Source organism: Leptidea sinapis, chromosome 14, assembly GCF_905404315.1.
Source record: "Leptidea sinapis chromosome 14, ilLepSina1.1, whole genome shotgun sequence".
NCBI classification, from domain to species: Eukaryota; Metazoa; Arthropoda; class Insecta; order Lepidoptera; family Pieridae; genus Leptidea; species Leptidea sinapis.
Window position 1 is genome coordinate 1902192 of NC_066278.1, and position 19703 is coordinate 1921894.

A 19703-nucleotide genomic window follows, 5' to 3' on the forward strand; every position below is an offset into this window, starting at 1 on the left:
ATACATAATTTCTATGAGAGAATTTATTGACGCACGGTTTGACAGTTCTGTGAAACAATTTCATTACGACAGCAGGGTGCATATTTTACGAAGTAATTTTTGATGTTATGATATATTATTGACAAATTCATATAAAAACATTATTTTATTTATTATATTATACAGAACAACGTCTGTCGGGTCAACTAGTAAGCAATAAATATTGCAAAGGCTAGCAATTTTTAAATCATTTTATTACATGCTAATTTAGATGCTAATTCTCATCCAATCTAATGATTCACTAAACATCAAAACATAAATATAGATAATGATGAAGATAATTTGTAATTCGTACATAAAAACTCCATCATATCGAATGAATAAATAATATGTGAGTGAACGAATCCGTTGAATTGAGAAACCCATTAAGCTAATCTGTACCTACCACCGACAATGTGATTATAAAAGTTCTCAAATGCAAATGTAAAATCTTAAGTTATATGTATATAGTAAGCCGTGTGATAATCTAAAGTTTTATAGACGATACTTATGTTACATTCCTAATAAATTAAGCTATGAGATTAGATAACTTTTCCCTTTTCTGAATGGAAGCTGTATTATGAACTCAATTTAGATAACATTCTAACTTCTAGTTTACCATTAATTTTCATTAAGAAAAATGAGAATTTGGTTTGTAAATTTGTGATACATACGGCCATTTATTTCGGGTTCCTTTTTTATTCTGGGACCGCGGTACTATAAAGCATTGGGCCATAAATAACAGGGAAATAGGTGAACGCTTCCACGAGGATCCTTTGAGAGCGGTCAAAGCATTCTTTTAAGATTTATTACATAAGTTAAGCGCATTTCTTGTTCCCTGTGTTACTTGTCTGTTCAATATTCCTTCAAATTTGAATGCATTAAGTTAATATTTATATTTAATTGAAACCAGTGTGATATATGATATTATGATGACTCTGATATGATATATAAGTATTTTTTAAAACCATTTATGGGTATCTTGTGAGGACAAAATGGGCACCGATAGATCTATATGCATTTTTTACACTAAAACCTACATGGATAAACAACTGTATATAATACAATATTTTTTTTATGATTACACGCATCTTAATAATTATTATCTTTATGCCATCTATAGAAAATATTTTATTTAAATTTATTTTTACTAACCTTAACCGTGCTTTGCTTTTTGTCATCGCTTACAGAACATGCTAGTACCACCCACGAAGTACTGAAATTGGGATCAATTTGAGAACTCTGTCACAATCGGGTCTGGTTTGATGGGTGTTACTGTATCGTGTGAGCCCTCATCCATAATATCTTATATACATTACATATAAATAAAATTGGAGTCTGTTTGCAATATTGAAATAATACATGTATACATGTATATATGAATAATTTATATACACTAAAATATTTTTTTTACAATTTTTGTCTGTCTGTCTGTTTGTTCCGGCTAATCTCTGGCTGGACCGATTTCACGGGAGTTTAATTGGCAGGTAGCTGATGTAATAAGGAGTAACTTAAGCTACGTTCATTTTAGAAAAATAAAGTAATGTTGCATGTCCGAGAAACGGTCTAACTCTAAAAATATTTTATATGGCAAAACAACGTTTTCCGGGTCAGTTAGTGTTTCATAAAATTTATAATGTCTGTATGAGTAAATTAAATTATTATGACTGCATCTAGCGTGACAACATGGAGCCTATACAGGATGTTATTTTGAGGTAATGGCCAAGTTGGAAATTACGAGACTTAGAGTAAAGTCGTGAAAGGAGTCATGCCCTCGATTTATAAGTAACCAATAACAGAAATTCAGTTTTTTTTTTAAATTTCTTGAACTATTGACGGAAATTCTCCCGAATGAATTTTCAAAAACAGTGATATCCCTGTATCATTGAACCAATGGACTATTGTTGATATGGATCAATCTTAGCAAATTTAATTTGACTTAAATTAAAATTAATTCATTATTATGATGATGGGCAGCGTTGATAACATCACCATCACCATCAAATGATCTCACGGACAATAAATATACAATTGAATAAGTATTAGTAGAATCTGAAATTATTTACTGTACAATATGTTATCTTTTGTAATTTATTTTCACACCCCGTAGATGAAACTGTTTAAAATAACACACTATTAAATAAATATACCAACGCTGCATTTACAGAGTTCTTATCATAACCAAAGAGTACTAATTAAATATGTTGTAAGTGTTATTATTTAAAAAGGATGAAATATAAATTGTCCAAGCGACGAGATAAGTCGTGTACAAGCTAGCACAGGATACATTGTCGATTACAAACCTCTCATGATATCTGAGATATAAAATGCAATCCATATATTTTATGTCAATGTTATCTTAATTACTGGACCGCAGTGTAGGAGAGTTCTTGTTAACGTTTGTTGATAGTACAAAATAGTTTAATAAAGTGCCTTTTTATATAAACTGTAGTTAAATGTAACTAAATAAAACGGCTTTATTACGACTTAGCTATCTATGAAACAAAGTAAGGCTGAACCTATTTTTTCTAAAGACAATCCATGCTATACCAGTGGGAGGCTTCTTTGCACCGGATGCCGCATAGGTACCCGATGTGACCCTATTTCTGCCGTGAAGCAGTAAGTAAATATTACTGTGTTTCGGTCTGAAAGGCGCCGTAGCTAGTGAAATTACTGGGCAAATGAGACTTAACATCTTATGTCTCAAGGTGACGAGCACAGTTGTAGTGCTGCTCAGAATTTTTGGATATTTCAATAATCCTGAGCGGCACTGCATTGTTATGGGCAGGGCCCGTCAATTACCATCAGCTGGACGTTCTGCTCGCCTCGTCCCTTATGGTCATAAAAAAATTCTACTTAGGTCGAAATTTTTTGAAGGAAATTTCAATATCTGGTGATTGGGTGATTAAGAGAGGATGTGTGAAAGTATAACAGCATTGGCAACTCAATTTTATAGACCGTTTGCGGATGGAGATTAAAAGTGTTGAGAAAGATGTGGAATGCAACGCCAAGATGGCTTCCGAATTGCAATGAAATGAGGTAATCAATATAAGTAGACAATACTTCAAGCTGGCTTATATATTTTGGTTCTTAAGCCGAAGAGTAAGCAGAAAACACGCAAACAAGGTGTTTTTAGACAAGTTTTGTGGTGAAAATATAGCATTTGGAGCTATAAACACTACTTTATCCTGTTACACATACCCTTTAGTCTTACTTGTAGGTTGCTAACGCTTGCTGTTAGTTAAACTTAAAACTCCAGAGCTATTATGAACTACCAGATTTGTTTGCAGTTAAACAAGTTTTTTCTCGGCAAGATGCATTTGTTTAGTATACTGCTCTCATAAAAGTTGTTCTTATAGCTTTTACTTTTTTGTGTTGGTGCATTTATTAAGATTAGTAATCAATAATGAGGATTGTAAGCAATTAAACTGTTTGCGCCTGTTAAAATGTTAAATTTTCGACGCAAAATTTTTGAAAATATTGGCTTTGTTACATAGGAGCCGTGAACTCATATCGCTCAAGGTTGCCGGCATTTAGTGTCGCCTTAAAGGCACAGGCATAGATACCAGCTTAATAGGGACCACACCGGAGCACATTTTTCTGCCGCCAAGCACGGTAGTACTGTGACTTATATCCTATATTTTATTGTGTTGTATTTACAACAAAAGATTTTTTTTAATTGATACCTCTACATACCTCTTTGCTACCTATAAAAATGAAATAACTTAGGAAATATCTCTAGTTTCATTCCAGACAGTTACCATTTCTTTTTTGCCGATAATATTAAGTAATGTGTAATAAACTACCTGACCCAAAAGACGCTGTTCTGTCAATAAAAAAAAAAGATGTAAGTATTCGGGGATAAAGTTAATGAGTTAAAAATTAAAGAAAAACATATTTTACAGTAATTTTATAATATATAGTACTTAATAAAATGATAAGGATTAATGTCGTATTTGGGTAAACAGCTTTATAGACCTGATTTATAATTGCCAATTTTTTCAAGTAATAAAATAGATAATAGGTTATCTTTGAGACAGATATAAGCCATCGCGGACTTTTCTATAGATCCATACACAATACCACCGTCCATTATTTTGTTATATCTCAAAGAGTTTAGACAGCGTTTTCGGTGAAAGCACCCTGACGGCTAATTTTTTTGCGACATCTAATACAAATAGTGTTAATGTATATAAAAATGTATACAAAAACTTAACAAGTTATATACTAAAACCTTCCTCGAGAACCACGCTATCCATTGATGAAAACAGCATGAAAATCGGTGCTGTAGTTTTTGAATTTATCGTGAACAGACAGACAGACGTGGCGGAGGTCTTTGTTTTATAACATGTAGTGATATATTATAACATAATATTAACCTTTACCAAATGCAATAAATAAAAAAAACTAAAAAACACGCTTTTTATATAGTTTTAAGTTTGTTTTTTTTATAAAATCTTCTATATTTTATAAATACTTTCTATTTTTTTAACTTGCACTAAATTTGTATTGTTGAAATCAAAATTCTCTTTGGTATTCCAAAATTTCCTAATATTAGATACAATTGGTTAAAAATAATGGTTGAAATTTAAAATGAACATCAATTCCTGCCTTATAGACGGTAGACGAAAATAATATAAATTAACAGAAATCTTGGAAAAATGGAATAATTTTATCAAATTAATGTTTTGTCATCAGTCCTCAATAAATCTACGATTTTTTCTGAAATCTGGCCGTTGGGTCAAAGTCGCGCCTAAATGAGTCGGTTACAAACAAACATACATACAGAAGAAGCTAATAAAAAGCGTATAATAAATTAACAAGACTATAAATTGTAACAAATTTTGAAATACACTGTACCCAACATTCCCATGATTCGTATCTTAGGTGATAATCAGTCCAAGCAAGGTACTATTGCAAAAGAATTAGCAACAACGGCATTAAAAACGTCAGTAAAGCAACAAAGACTCGTAAATTGCACCGGACCGCTACCGAGATAACATTGAGCGAATTCCATAACAAAATTGTCCATATCTAGCAACGGAACTGTGCTGCAATGTAGAAAATTCAAGTTACGCAATTACTAGTACTCTAGTAGTCTGTCCGATGGACAGTCAAGAGCTTGCGAAGAGAGAAATGCATTTAACTCATGATATTACGATCCGACGCTGTCAGGTGCAACAAATATTTATTTTTGAAATGATAAAGTGGCGTATAAGCTAACGGATGTTGACTGCGAACTTCTTGTAATAAATTTATATTAAAGGGAAATAAAGACTGTAGCATGAGCTATTACAGCCATGTTTTTGTTAAGGATATCTATTTGCGTGTTTAATACTATATAGAAAATTGTAAATTAAATGTATGTTTGTAAGGAATGTGACAAAAGAGTTTCTGTCCTTTCTGTTATACAGAACTTGTCTTAGAGTAGCGTATATAAAATAAAATAAAACTTTGAAGCAGATTGATAAACGAAAGGGGCAGCGCTGCCGATAATAATACAATATTTGTGCTGCAGAATTCGCACTATTTATAACCTGGGCCCTAAGGAATCATTGAGAGCAAAATTCAAAGAAATTAACATCTTGACTGTTGCTTCTCAATATATTCTTTATGATGTAATGTATGTTCATAGGCACATAAGTGAATTTGCTGGAAACTGTCATAATGATAACACCAGGAACAGAAATAAGTTTATAATGCCTACTACTCGGCTAAGTCGAGCTACCAAGTCTTTAGTGGGGCGATGTGGATTTTACAACAGAATGTATTACGTTATTCAAAAGAATTGTTAAGAAACGTTTGTGTGGTAAAGGTTACTATAACATAAATGACTTTCTTAATGATAGCACATATTAGGAATGGAGCGACCGCAGGCTATTAAATAATAAGTTAAATTGTACAATATTACTTTGTAAATATATTTTTTGATACAAAAAAAAATCCCGCTGAGTTTGTTGCGCCCATTCTTCTCAGGTCTGAGGCATTCATTTTGGAATGGGTGGTAATGTTTTTTTGATTTTAAATAAGTGATGTGATATCCTATTTTGCATAAAAATATTTGAATTAGAAATATTAATACAACAGTGCAGAAATTTCTAGAAAAGCTTTTGCCGTACGCCACTGAGAATGTTCAGGTATAATTAAGTATAAAATTAACAAAAGACTATCATGTACAAATAGGAAAGTTGATAGACCATTTCAATTTTTATCCCCATTTTTACAAATCATATCGAGCTATAATATCTTTAATAATATTACCGGCATAATAAATAGGTTTAAAGGTCAGACAGTGGAACCGACTGATACGCTATCAATTAGATTAATTCTTGAAACGAGCAGTAGAAATGCAATATGCAATCAGCGAGATATTACCTCTCACGACGTTAAATCTTTGTTGCTTTTGATATTGTTGCAATGAGGTTGATTCCCTGAGGGAGCGGGCTTCGTAATAGTTGGCTGTCAACGCGTAGGCGAGGCTAAACACCACCTTGTAAATACTGGTAAATATTTGTCTTCACTATAATTACTGTAATTACTTACCTCGCTCAATTTATACGTTGATTCTTTAAGCTGTATTCTGATATGTTTAAAGAAGCATTCTATTTTTAAATAACAAGGGTTTGTTTTTTAATTTGTGTAGCTATTGTGTTCCACCGTTTGTGCTTAGATTCCCAAACCCTCGCAGGTGTGACCACACACTTGACCGCTAAAACGACTCCTTTTGTCGTATCACCTCGATTTAAGATCACTTCTCTGACCGTCACAGCCTGTATGGTAATTTTCGGCGTTGAAACATCGAGTGAGACTCAGTTTCCTGGTCACTGGGAAGAGAAGGCTAACTGCCTTCAAAAAAGTGTTTTGCAAGAAATTTCTCGTCTCGCATAGCCACTTTGTGGAATTAATAACCGGCTGCTGTTACCTAACCGATAAGGGTTCTTCAAGAATAGAGCAAACTCATACTCCTGGTGATGCGGATGTTCACGGGCGGTTTTTTTTTATAAAAAAAGGGACAAGACGAGCAGGACCTTCAGCTGATAGTAATTGATACGCCCTACCCATTACAATACAGTGCAGTTTAGGCTTCTTGAAAAACACAAAAATTCTGAGCGGCACTACAAATGCACTCGTCGCCTTGAGATATAAGATGTAATTAATTTACCAGTAATTTCACTGGCCACGGCGCCCTTCAGACCGAAACACAGTAATGTTTACGCATTACTGCTTCACTGAGAAATAGGCACCGTTGTGGTACCCATAATCTAGCCGGCATCCTGTGCAGAGGAGCCTCCCAGCCTTACCATTCCCCACCACGTGAGCCTCGTGTCCGTTTGCCCCTGTTTTATAAAAAAAAATACATGACTTGGTAGTTATTTCTAATTTATTTTCGATCTCACCCAGTGCTCGGTAAATTAGATCAGCATTCATTATACAATCCCATCAAATGATACCCATGTTTGTTTTATGACTGACATGTAAGTTTTAATAATGAACAGCCCAAGCCATTATTGTACAGGAAATATTTACGAGGTACACACTTACCTACTCCATTTTACAATTAGATACAGTAAACCAGTTTTCATCAACGATCAATCAATATTTTCTCGGAAGCGAGATAAAGCTGTTTGTAGCGATATCAAATTATATAAGATAACATCAGAAACCTGCGGCTTATTATTCTGAGCTGGTATTACCTCAGCACTTTAAACGGTGCGTAGTTTTATGGAATTCGTTTAACCATGGTGGATGGCATATATTTCCCCAAATTGCCTACACATACAACTCGATTATAAAATAGAATGATGTACGAAGTATGCTTTATGCGTAAATTATTGTCAACATAAACTGGAAAAGATTTTTTTATTTATTTTATCTTTGTGTGCTTCGGATAGTTTGATGAAGTTTTCAATCACAAACTATATATGTATTATGAGAAGTAACTCAGGCGAAATTAATTGATCATAATATATTAAATTTACCTGGGGCATACCTATTGCATTTTTAGGAAATTAAGGGTCGAGACGAGCAGGATGTTCAGCTGATGGTAATTGTTACGCACTGCCCATTACAATGCAATGCCGCCCAGGCTTCTTGAAAAACCCCAAAAATTCTGAGTGGCACTACAATTGCTTTCGTCACCTTGAGACATAAGATGTTAAGTCTCATTTGCCCAGTAATTTCACTAGCTACAGCACCAATCAGACCCAAACACAATAATGCTTACAAATTACTGCTTCACGGCAGAAATAGGCGTCGTTGACTACAACGATGGGTACTAACCCATAATTTAGCCGGCATCCTGTGCAAAGGTGTCTCTCACTACTACTTGCTACCAAAAAAATATTATTATGATCATCTTGAAAGTTGCATCAATTAAGGTTCAATAATTATAATCGAACTTAGCGGTGTGCAATTGAGTAAGTACTTCAATAACAGAATCATGTCCGTCTCAATTGAGTGTGCAACTTTAACGAGAGCCAATTGATTTTACAATCGATCCTCAAGTCAACTCACAGGTGGCGCTGTTAATCCATTAATTACAGCAGTTACAAACAACTGGTTGTAATAATAATTAGAAATGGGCGTTGTGGGCGGTTACACCAAGCAGCGTGTCAAGGCGTGGTCGCCTTTCGGCTTTCGATCATGGCGATTCATGTTTAATTTAACGAGAGATCGAGTGACATCCGACAGCGCTTTATAAAATTCACAACACAACTTTACGTTAAAAACATTAAATTATGAATGATTCAAAAGCGATTCGTGGAATCAGGTGTTTTGTTGTCAATTATCGATTGTTGAATCGATTTATAGCCTTTTATTTGTATTCTGCCATTGAATCGATGTACCCTACCCACTACCACGCTGTATGTCAGGGTGGGAATGACATTCCTGTATATCATTTAGTTTGTTTCTGTAGTCGTGTCTGTTGTGAGGGCTCGAGTATTGTTTGATAAAACCTTTCGCATTAAAATGTCATAACACAATACAAATGGCACCTTTTGAACTACTTTGAAGTAAGGGCCGACTTGCGAAGTCGAAATAAAACAACTAATATTTGTTTGTGTCTTTCTTTGGTCATCAAGAATTACCTGAGACTTCTGGGTCTACTTGGAGAGTTTCGTAAATATTCACGGCAGCGTAGTTATCAATGCTATACTATTTCTAAGTATACTGATATCCACCATACTAGTTCAATACTGCTTGATGAATAGTCAATTTTGCCATGTCCTCATTTCAGCTCCTCCAAGAGTAAAAAACTGATGGATATCATTTTATGACCTAAGAAATTTGGTCTTTTCACGAAACTACTGTATCCATGGCCCATTACTTATGGCCTTACATCTGCAAACTTATTGCCTCTATGACGCTAATAATGTCCTTGCAGTAGTAGGGAAAGTTGAAATCCGATTGGAGATCACATTCTCCTTGATCCTAGCTCCTTCAATATTTAACGGTAGTGCATTCACTCATTGGCTCCTATGGTATGAAAGTATTTGTCAGAATCGCAGTGGTCACTTACTGCGAAGAACTCGTAAAGTAAAATACTTATTTTTACACGCTTTTTATAAGTTCCCCCTGTATATATGTTTGTTTGTAACCAAGTCATTTGCGGGCAGGTTTCTTGCAAACTTCGTTCGATTTATCGAGGACCGATGAAATTGATTTGATATAAATTATTCAATTTTTTTTTACAAAATAAGATTTTTGTCAATTTATATAATTTTGGGAATTAATGCCAATTTTAAATTTCAACCATTATCTTAACGGTTTAATTTAATATTATTCAATTTTCGAAGAGAATTTTTAATACAAGAAATGAAATTAATAGTTTTACAAAACACCCTTTTATAAATAAACCAAATCATAAGCAAGTTTTCAGTTTTTTTTAAATATTATATTTTTAAGCTGTTGACTTTTTTATGGAAGAGCAAGACAAAGCAGTGTATGGGTTACCTGATGTTAAGTGATCACTGCCGCCCATTTTCAACTGAAATAGAGAAGAAGAACTACACAAGCGTTGCTTGCTTTTAAGAAAGTCTACACGCTCCATGTGAAGGTAAATATGTCTTATTGTCCTGGAAACGCAAGCAAGCTTATTCCACAGTTTGGTTGTACATTGTAGAAAGGTCCCTAAAAACTGCAGCGTGGAGGAATGGCATCCGTCCAGATGGTATTTGGCGTATCATAACAAGGTACAGCTAGATAACAGGAATTGGTTCAAAATGTGGTAGGATACACACAATGAAGCGTCATGTCTTTCGAAGATCTCTAAACAACGCTTCCAAAGAGTATCTACTGGATCCACGACAGTTCGAACAGTTGTTTTCTGTTCTGCTTTTATTAAGCAATGTGATTATTAAGCTTATAAATGCCTATCTTGGTTTAATTTTAATGTTAGAAGAATGAAAATAAGAGGAAACAAATCTTAATTCAAATAAAGTTAAGTCTTTACTAAATTTATTATTATTTTTAATATCAATCTATTTTACTCTAGATAGGTAATGGAGAAGAATTATAATTTTTTTCCACATTTTTCCAAATATTTCAACAACCTTTCTACTCTAGTCTGTGATATTTTAAAAAAGATTTTCTTAGATATCTTCATTACTTGAATTATAGTAAAAATAAGCCTTATTCTTGAAAAACCTTTTCTCTTAAAATTATTATACCTACTTATCATTTCGGGTATCAAATCGTATTAAATGTGGAGTAAGAATAGATTAAATATCAAAATTCTCGTGTTGTACATTTTTGTAACGTGATTCGTTTCCCTACCTTAAAATAAATAAAAACACTTTGAAGTAGAACATACGAGAAAATTTGCAATGTGAATCGATGAAAGAAAACTTGAAGCTGTCGGATGCATGGAATGTGCGAGCCAAAGTCTCCAAAAAGGAGTGACATTAAAAAAAAAGAATAGCTTAACATGCCGAAGTTCACAGACCACTAGTAATAAAATAAACGTCTTTTCCCCTTATATTTGTAAAACACAATAGCTCACACACATTTAGCTGGCTAAGGCATAGGCTGCAATAAATTTACAATCCCGCACAAATGTTTATGTAAATGACAAGGCAATTACTTAACACCAAACGAAGATCTTGGATAAGTCCATAACTAAATAAACCCGGGTTTCACCTACGCTTTCCTATTACTCGATGTTATCAATAATTGGCATATCTGTATAACATGAGATAAATCATTTAAACCTCTATCAGTTAGCTTGCGGTTAGTATAATTTATGCGTTTACTTATAATCTAATATGTAATAACAATCAATACAGCTTTATCTTGTTGAGTTTGTGACAGAATGAATATCCATTACTTGTAAAATTGCTATTGCAGTATATGATAATCATATTCGGTTTTATTTTACTATGAAAGCTAGCTGGCTTTATAACAGCTGTTAATAATTGACAGTGGGATAGATTTTAACTGACATTTTTAAATTCACAATGTCAGCGACAAAACTTTTAGCTGCCTATCTTTTTATTACAAGCGCTGCGCTGCCCTAATCCAACCTATTTCGGCGATCTTTACCAGATCGTTGGTCCATCTTATGGGGGGCCTACCAACACTACGTCTTCGGTACGTGGTCACCATTCGAGAACTTGACTGCCCCAACGACCATGTGACCTGCCCACTGTCACTTCGGTTTCGCAACCATCTGAGCTATGTCAATGACTTTGGTTCACCTACGGGTCTCCTAATTTCTGATTCAATCTCGCAGGGAAATTCCAAGTATAGCCCTGTCCATTGCTCTCTGAGCGACCACGACCACTTTCTCATTAGGCCCATAGTTAGCTACCACGTCAGCGCACCGTATGTCTTCACTGGCAACACACACTGGTTAAAAACCTTCGTCTTCAAACACTGTGTTGTATGGGACGAGAAGATTTTAAGTAGCTTCCCGAACGCTGCCCATCCGATCAGTTGGATTCGCTGAGTGACGTCTTTCCAGAAATTGGACCTGCCCAACTGGATTATTTATCCAAGGTAAACGTACTCGTCAACAATTTTGAGTACAGTTCCCAATTATTACGGGAGTAGGTGCAACATGGGCATTAGAAGTGATCTTCATATGGTCCATGTTCATTATGATACTAATAATAATAAGCCTTTTATTTCATGCAAAAAGTAAGACACATACATAGTTACATAACAAAAAAATAAATAAAAGAAAGTTTGTGATGATATTTACAAGTATTTGTTTAGGTCTAGATAATAATATATAAGTTTGTTTGCATGAACCCCTCTTCAAGTGAAGGTGAAGGCCTCCTCTAAAGAATACTATGTGTCTCTTGAGCTATGTGCGACCAGCAGGTATATATAAAGTTCTGAGGTTGTAAGTTACTATGTAGAGCTGATCTTTCTTCTTTTTAGTTAAGTTATGTATTTCTTGGGTTGAGTGTTGACATTGTTGTTTCCTAGGTAGCTTCGAATGCTTGGTTTTAGACCTCCTTCTGAGAGGTTCATTCTGATACCTGAACTGTTTTGAGGCCTTCGAGCATATGGCATAAGCCTTCTATGGTGTCAGTCATTTCCTTGACCTACATGAATGAAGTGAAATTGATTAAATTCGATTTGATTTACTCTGCAAGTGAGACTTTAGATATTAAGTTGACGAGCGCAATGCTAAAATCTGCAAAATACTACGCGCCAGTCTGATGCAGAAGCACGTATTAGTTACTAACTTACTAGTTAACAATGAAGAGGATTAGCCTTCACCTGAAAAGATATGCAATGACTACGAAAAGAGAGCGACGACTGCGGGTAAATACGTTGCAATCAAAATCTCTGACGTATATTGTAACAGCTTAAGTAAACACTTTCCGTACACGCTGAGCTTACCCTGGACATTAAACATGAAAGTTAAAATAATAAATTTAAAACAAAGTATATAATATCTAACCTTGATATTATGTAATCTTATAGTTGGAAGGCATAATCAAATAGGCCTTCAGAAAACATAATCATTTCAAAAGTCAAGTGGTCATTGCATGAATGCTAACTAAAATACTCAAAAGATTGAAATGGCCGTCGTATTCACTTTGTCGGTATCAAATGCCGGTCTTTGATTTATGGGACGCACTCTGTTCATGTCTCGTAGCGGTAAAGCTGATTATGTTATCATGCGGGATTACTGCGTTTTCAATTAATTACTAAACAGCTGCAGGTTTTATTGATTTTTACGGTTCCATTACGGATAACGTGATATTTTGACTAAATCTTTTTGACGCCAGCATGCCTGCTAATTAATAAGTATCTGATTACTTTGTTCATTTGTAATGTAAAGCATCTGTCTTTAAGGTATTTTTTGTAATAGAGAAAAATAAGTTGCGTTGTATGAAATTAAAATATTGAAAAGGCATATTACAGTGGAAACAGCCTCAATGAAAGATTTTACATTGGTATATTTGTGAAATCATTGACACTTCCAATGTAAAGAACACAATAATAAAAAACTTGCGTGCGTATAAAGTATCTATGTCAGAAGTGAAACCTGTATTGTGCTTGAAGCTCTAAGCTGCATATGAAGTCCTGGTACATGTTGCTGGGATGACACATGATTTCAAACGCTATGAATGACATTAATATTACTGCTTCCATATATATGTTATAATATATTAATCAGAATATATTAAGCTATACTCGCGTTATACATAAGACAATCTCTTCTTCAACTATGATCACCTGGTACCAGAACACTGTACAATACTTCTTATTTCATTTTCTCCCACTTTAAATCTTATGAATTTGTGTGCCTATCTCTTTTTTCTGTCTCGCTTTTTCGTTTCATCGACTTTCAAATCACACGATTATAAAGAAGTTTTCACTTTAACAAACGACCAAACTCAATGTGTGTCAGGTAGGCTTATCGTCAAGTATATTTATACTATTTGATACTTAGTCATTCGTATAATAATTTATATGGCGGTATATATGCTGGTTAGGTTAGGTTAGTCGCAATTAGTCGCAAAAGGCCAGGTCAAGAGTACCCTAAACCGGAGAGCATGTATGAAAGGAATAATGAAAGTGGACGAAGCGAAACAATTATGTAAGGATCGTAGCAAGTGGAAAGAAGTGGTGTCTGCCTACCCCTACGGTAAAGATGCGTGATTTTATATTTGTATGTATGTTGTCGCAATAAGCCTCTTTGAAACTTAATAGTTTTCATTGGTAGATGCAATCCCTTAAGTGATTCACCGCATTGTCTAGAAATGGTATGAAAATATCAATATACTCGGTGTCATCATATCGTCCAACGCAGGATGCATGGGGTTCTTACTTAAACGATGGTCCATGCCAATCATCTGGATTTTTCATGCAAGGTGGTTGCGGTTTTTTTGAGACGTAGGCGTCTGAAGGATACACTCCTGACCAGGCAATGGATGGCCTAAGATGGGCATCGACGGACACTTTTAAATATTTTTTATGCTCTGTTTACCTTGAGCTCTGCTGTTTTACAGATTATTTTCAATATTTATTAAATGTATCACAGAAGGTCTGATTTTGACCTGATTTTTTTTTTTTAAATTAGGCTTTTAGATAGAAATCACAATAAAGACCTTTGAGAAACGTTTAGACCCTTCCACTAATAAACAATATTTTAAGTTAAATTGTAATAGCTGTATTATTAAATTGTTATTTTTATTATTATGCCAAAATTCAAAAACTCATTTCCACTTAATTGATTTATGTTTATAGAAATTGAAAAAAAACTTATTTGTAACCAAATTTATGAACGATGCGGGACTGGAACCCGCGACCTCCCGGGTTTCGTCCGAGCGCTCTTAAAAACTGAGCCAACCGTTAGAGTGGCGCAAGGTTCATTAATCTTTGTTCAACTTTCGATCATAAGTCTCATTTCATAAGTTCATACATTTTGGTTACAAATTTAATTTGTATGATTAAACTAAGACATGATGGATATCACTTTAAACAAAAACATTTTTTTAAGAAATTAAAAAAAATTACAGCTTTTACGTAGATTTCTTCTTCAAAGTTTTAGTCACATTACAGCCCATTGCCTAGTATATCAGTAATGGGAGGCGATAATGAATATTTAACTTGATGTGTATTAATGATATATTTGACATGAGAAAATAAAAATAATATAATGTTCCATAAATTTCCATCTCTTCTAAATTTAAACTAGAGTGGAGCATAACGAGTAACCCAAATATTAGCAATTTGTTCGTGAGTGTGTGTAATCCAACTTGCAAACTATTTTGTTATACACAGATTGTACTAGTTTCAAATACAGTACTGGGATTAGGGTCAGAAGAGTTAGTGGGGATTTTGCCTCGACTGTCCACTGCAGCGCAGCTTAATTGTGGGCTTTGAAAGCTTTCACAGTGAATTGTATATTAAAATATTCAAATATATAAATTTTTGCGTGAGTTTTTTTTATTTTGATCGTTTTACTGGAATTGAATAATATATTTTTATTGCATCATTCCGCTTAACACAATTGTTTGTGATAACTGCTTGCATGTTTGAAATAATTGGTTGACAGCCAATCAAGTTGAATTTATTAATAAATGAGAATATGGAGGGCACTTCACAATCTTTACGCAACTATATGAACTCAATTCATTCAGTCGTTCAAGTAACATTAGGAACCACCGTTTAACCATGCGAGTTTAACATTTAACAAGTTGCGATTGGCAGCCTTGCGGTCAGACATGTATAATGTAGTAAATAATATACTATATTATCATATGAGATCCAATAAAACACACACGCATCTAACATAAATAATTTAAATGAACTACAGAACTTACAAATTCAAACAGAGGTATTGCTCTCCATGAATACTAAATTTGCTTATATTAATCTCCTTTCAATACTTATGCCGCAGAGCTTTCGACGAGTTGAATCTTCCTATATTGCTTATTTATCTATATTATCTTTGTAAATTAAGACAGAACTTCATTTGCCACCACCCCGCATTCGGGAAACCAGCCCATTGCTTCCACTTTGTCAAGAGCTTGAGTAGACGCTGACATTCCAGGAAGATTTGAACCATGACAATATTGTGATTTTTAATATGTTTCCAATATTTGACTTTAAGGTGAAGGTTGGGAACTATAAGGTGTGTTCCACGACCAGCTCACGTGCACCATCAGCTACAGCTTGCCAGACAAATTATGCACATACGTGTACAGAGTAACATGCCCATATATTTTACCATTCGTAATACACGTGGCATCGGATATCTGGTAACCGAAACATGACAAAACGTACTGAAAGTGGACACGTGTCAAATAACGTTAGACTAGATATTGTTTAATTAAAATCATGTACATCTGTACCTTGTTAACTATATTTTAATATTTCCCCTTTAGGAGAGAACTCGATGAACTATTCTCGTTCTATTTATCTAATAAAATAAGTACTTAATTATTGAAAAATTGCTCTCTAAGTAAATTCTTGTAAAACCCTTTCGTTAGTTGAGCGCAAGCGCTGACAGGTTCGTATGTCCGACTTCTCCCTTCTTACTTCTGCACCCCGAGATTAGTGACTTTTCCGTGTGTCTGTCAAGTGACCAAACGTTGTGTAATTAATAATTTAATTTCCTTTAAGGTTTCTGAGTGATACACAAAAAAATCGTTCATATATAATTGTCAAATATTACGCAACGCATTTACGCAAATTTATTCACCGTCTTGTTGAATAAATTACTCTAGCGAGTAACTAAACAATGCTTGAAAGTATTGTTATTAATAAAAAAATAGGTCATGAAAGAGCAAACAACTGGAAATTTAATGAAGAAATGACAAACCATATCGAGAAGCATGGTGAATAAATAGCAAACAAAGTATCTCGTTTGGTCAAGGTACATTTTTGATTCGATTTGCTAAAAAATAAAAGTAAACGCAGCACGTGACGAAGTGACAAAAGATCGACCGAGTGGTAGAACGAAGCCTAGAATTGTATAACAGCTGATGCGTGAAACATTGTCGTCAGAAGTTGCCCATTTTCGAAACACTTCGATTTTCAACAAATGCCGCGACTTTTCTGTATCATTTTTTGTTTGAAATTCGAACGACACTGCACTGGCAACTGGTTTTGAGTTATGTATAGTGTTTTATGTACAGTTAATATTGTTCATTTAATCAAGTGGTATCCAGGGCTCGTTATTTTAATATATAAATACAGTTTCCTGATGTTTGTTTCCAGTGAACTCCTAAATTGGCGAATGGATTTTAATGGGGATTACTTCATGGAGTGCAGTTTAGTCCAACTTGAGAGATTTATTTTGAATATTTGTTTTGTATGGACATATTTTCTATGATATAATTTATTGACGCACGGATTGACAGTTCTGCTGTGATAAACAATTTCATTACAACAACAGGGAGCATATTTTACGAAATGATTCTTGATGTCATGAAATATCATTGACAAATTCATAAAATAACAGTATTTTATTTATTACTAGCTGATACCCGCGATTTCGTCCGCGTACACACATGACTAAGCACGTAGTACTTATAAAAATCTTTATTTCTTAAAACTTTATTAACTTTATATCAAATGAAGATATCACCAGCTTTCACTGGCTAGTTTTTTCTAAGTAAAGTGCTATTTTAGATAATAATATTTATGGAAATCATTTTTCACTATGAGATTCAATATTTTCGTATCGCCGTCATTTTGCACACCATTGCTGCACATCTCTCTCAATATCCGGAGCGTTGCATGCGCACGAAGCAATGTAATGTACAATTTAAATTGTATAGCCGACAGTCGTCTAGCATGAAATTAGCACTAATTATAATATTTCTATGACCTTCTTATGTTGATGTATATAGCTACGACACAGAACATGTCATCAGTGTTACGGGCAGACGTAACACTGAAGACATTAGAGTTAATGCAACAAATTGAAATTCAGCTGTTGTCTTATTTGTATTTTATAACAATTTATATCCCGTCTACGAGCACTCTACTTTTCTTGCCAAAAAAAATTTAAAGTTATAATTATACTATTTCTTTAATAATAATTCACATGTTAATACATGAGTAAAATCTTATTTGTTTACAGTAAAATAAACAGATTGATGCTGTACACATGTCCAAATATGCCCCACTACACGAAAATAATAAATTATACATTCACGACTTTACCGACTTTGACATTTAAGTATATTTTTCTGATCGAAATGAAGAAATGATTTTCGATTTGTTTTGAAATTCAACCGATGTTGATTTTGTTGGATATCATCATTCACCTGAAAATAAATTATTAACGGTCTTACAAATAAACTTGGTATAAAGTTATGACTGATAATAAAAATGTTAAATGTTGACTATATCGTTGACAACACTATCAATACAATAATAATTATAAAGTTTTGCGAATGTCAAGCAGCCTTGCAAATAAACGCGGAAAACGTTATGCGTTCGAATAAACCAATAATAAGCAAAATGTCTATTCGTAAACATTTTCCATATTCTTGGTTTATTCTCAGGTATACATTTATACCTAGTTTATTAATTGTAACGCCGTAAATGTTTAACTTTGTCACTGATTTTCACTGTCAATTTTGACGTCAAAAATAAAAATAATAATAAAAATACATGATTTGAATGTGCGATTTGAGGCGCCCTTAAACATGAGATGCAAAAGTAGAAAGATTTAACATCGAACTACCCAAATCGGACATTGGCCGAAACCAACCAATAGACGGACAAAAACTAATTTAATTGCTCATATTAATATGCATTTAGTAAAAACTTTTACTTTATAGAATTTTTGAGCTTTTCAAGAATCCTGAGCGTCAATGCATTGTAATGGGCTGGGCGTTTCAATTACCATCAGCTAAATGTCATGCTCGTCTCGTCCCTTATTGTCATAAAAAAAGTATTATAAAATGGCGGTAATTAATATATTAGTATATTATTAATGATTATAAGTAATCTAAAGTTCCCGTCTGCCCTATTAGGGTATCAAATTACAGTATATTCTTGATTTCCTCTATCCGAACAATAATTGATAGTAATCAATTTTATTATCAGTTGTTCGGTTTTATATCATTCAAAGAGGTCTATCAAAATCACCGTTCTGCATTATTAATACGAAAATCCTTAAATATACCGTATTTGCTGTTTTAATGTGATTTTATTTATTTATTTCAAGAAACCTACAACACATTACATCATTTATTAGCTAGAAAATATAAGACTAAACATTAACAAACAGTAATGATATTAAATAGGAAATACAACAAAAACAAACCCTTAATTCAATAACTGAATTTGAGATAAAAAAAGATATAGTAAATAGAGAAACGGAGAGAAAAATAGATTCTGTAAGAATATTTGTGTGTTTAGATTATTGTAATATACCTAATTATGTGATTTTATATATAAATTAATCGTATCTTAGCTATTTTTTAAATGTAGGGTTGTACAGATATTCACGGCGAGGTGAATGGTGCAATCTTAAAGGTGGTATGTTGATTAGAGATAATTAATCTTCTTTCAAACAATAACAAACTGAATGTGTTATTACAAAAAAGTACATTTTTAACTTTTTATACGCTTTATATTAGCTTCACCTGTATGTTTGTATGTTTGTAACCGACTACTTTGGGCGCGATTTTGACCCACTTTAAACGGCTAGATTTCGTTCAAACTTTGTAGATTTATCGAGGACCAATGACATTACACTA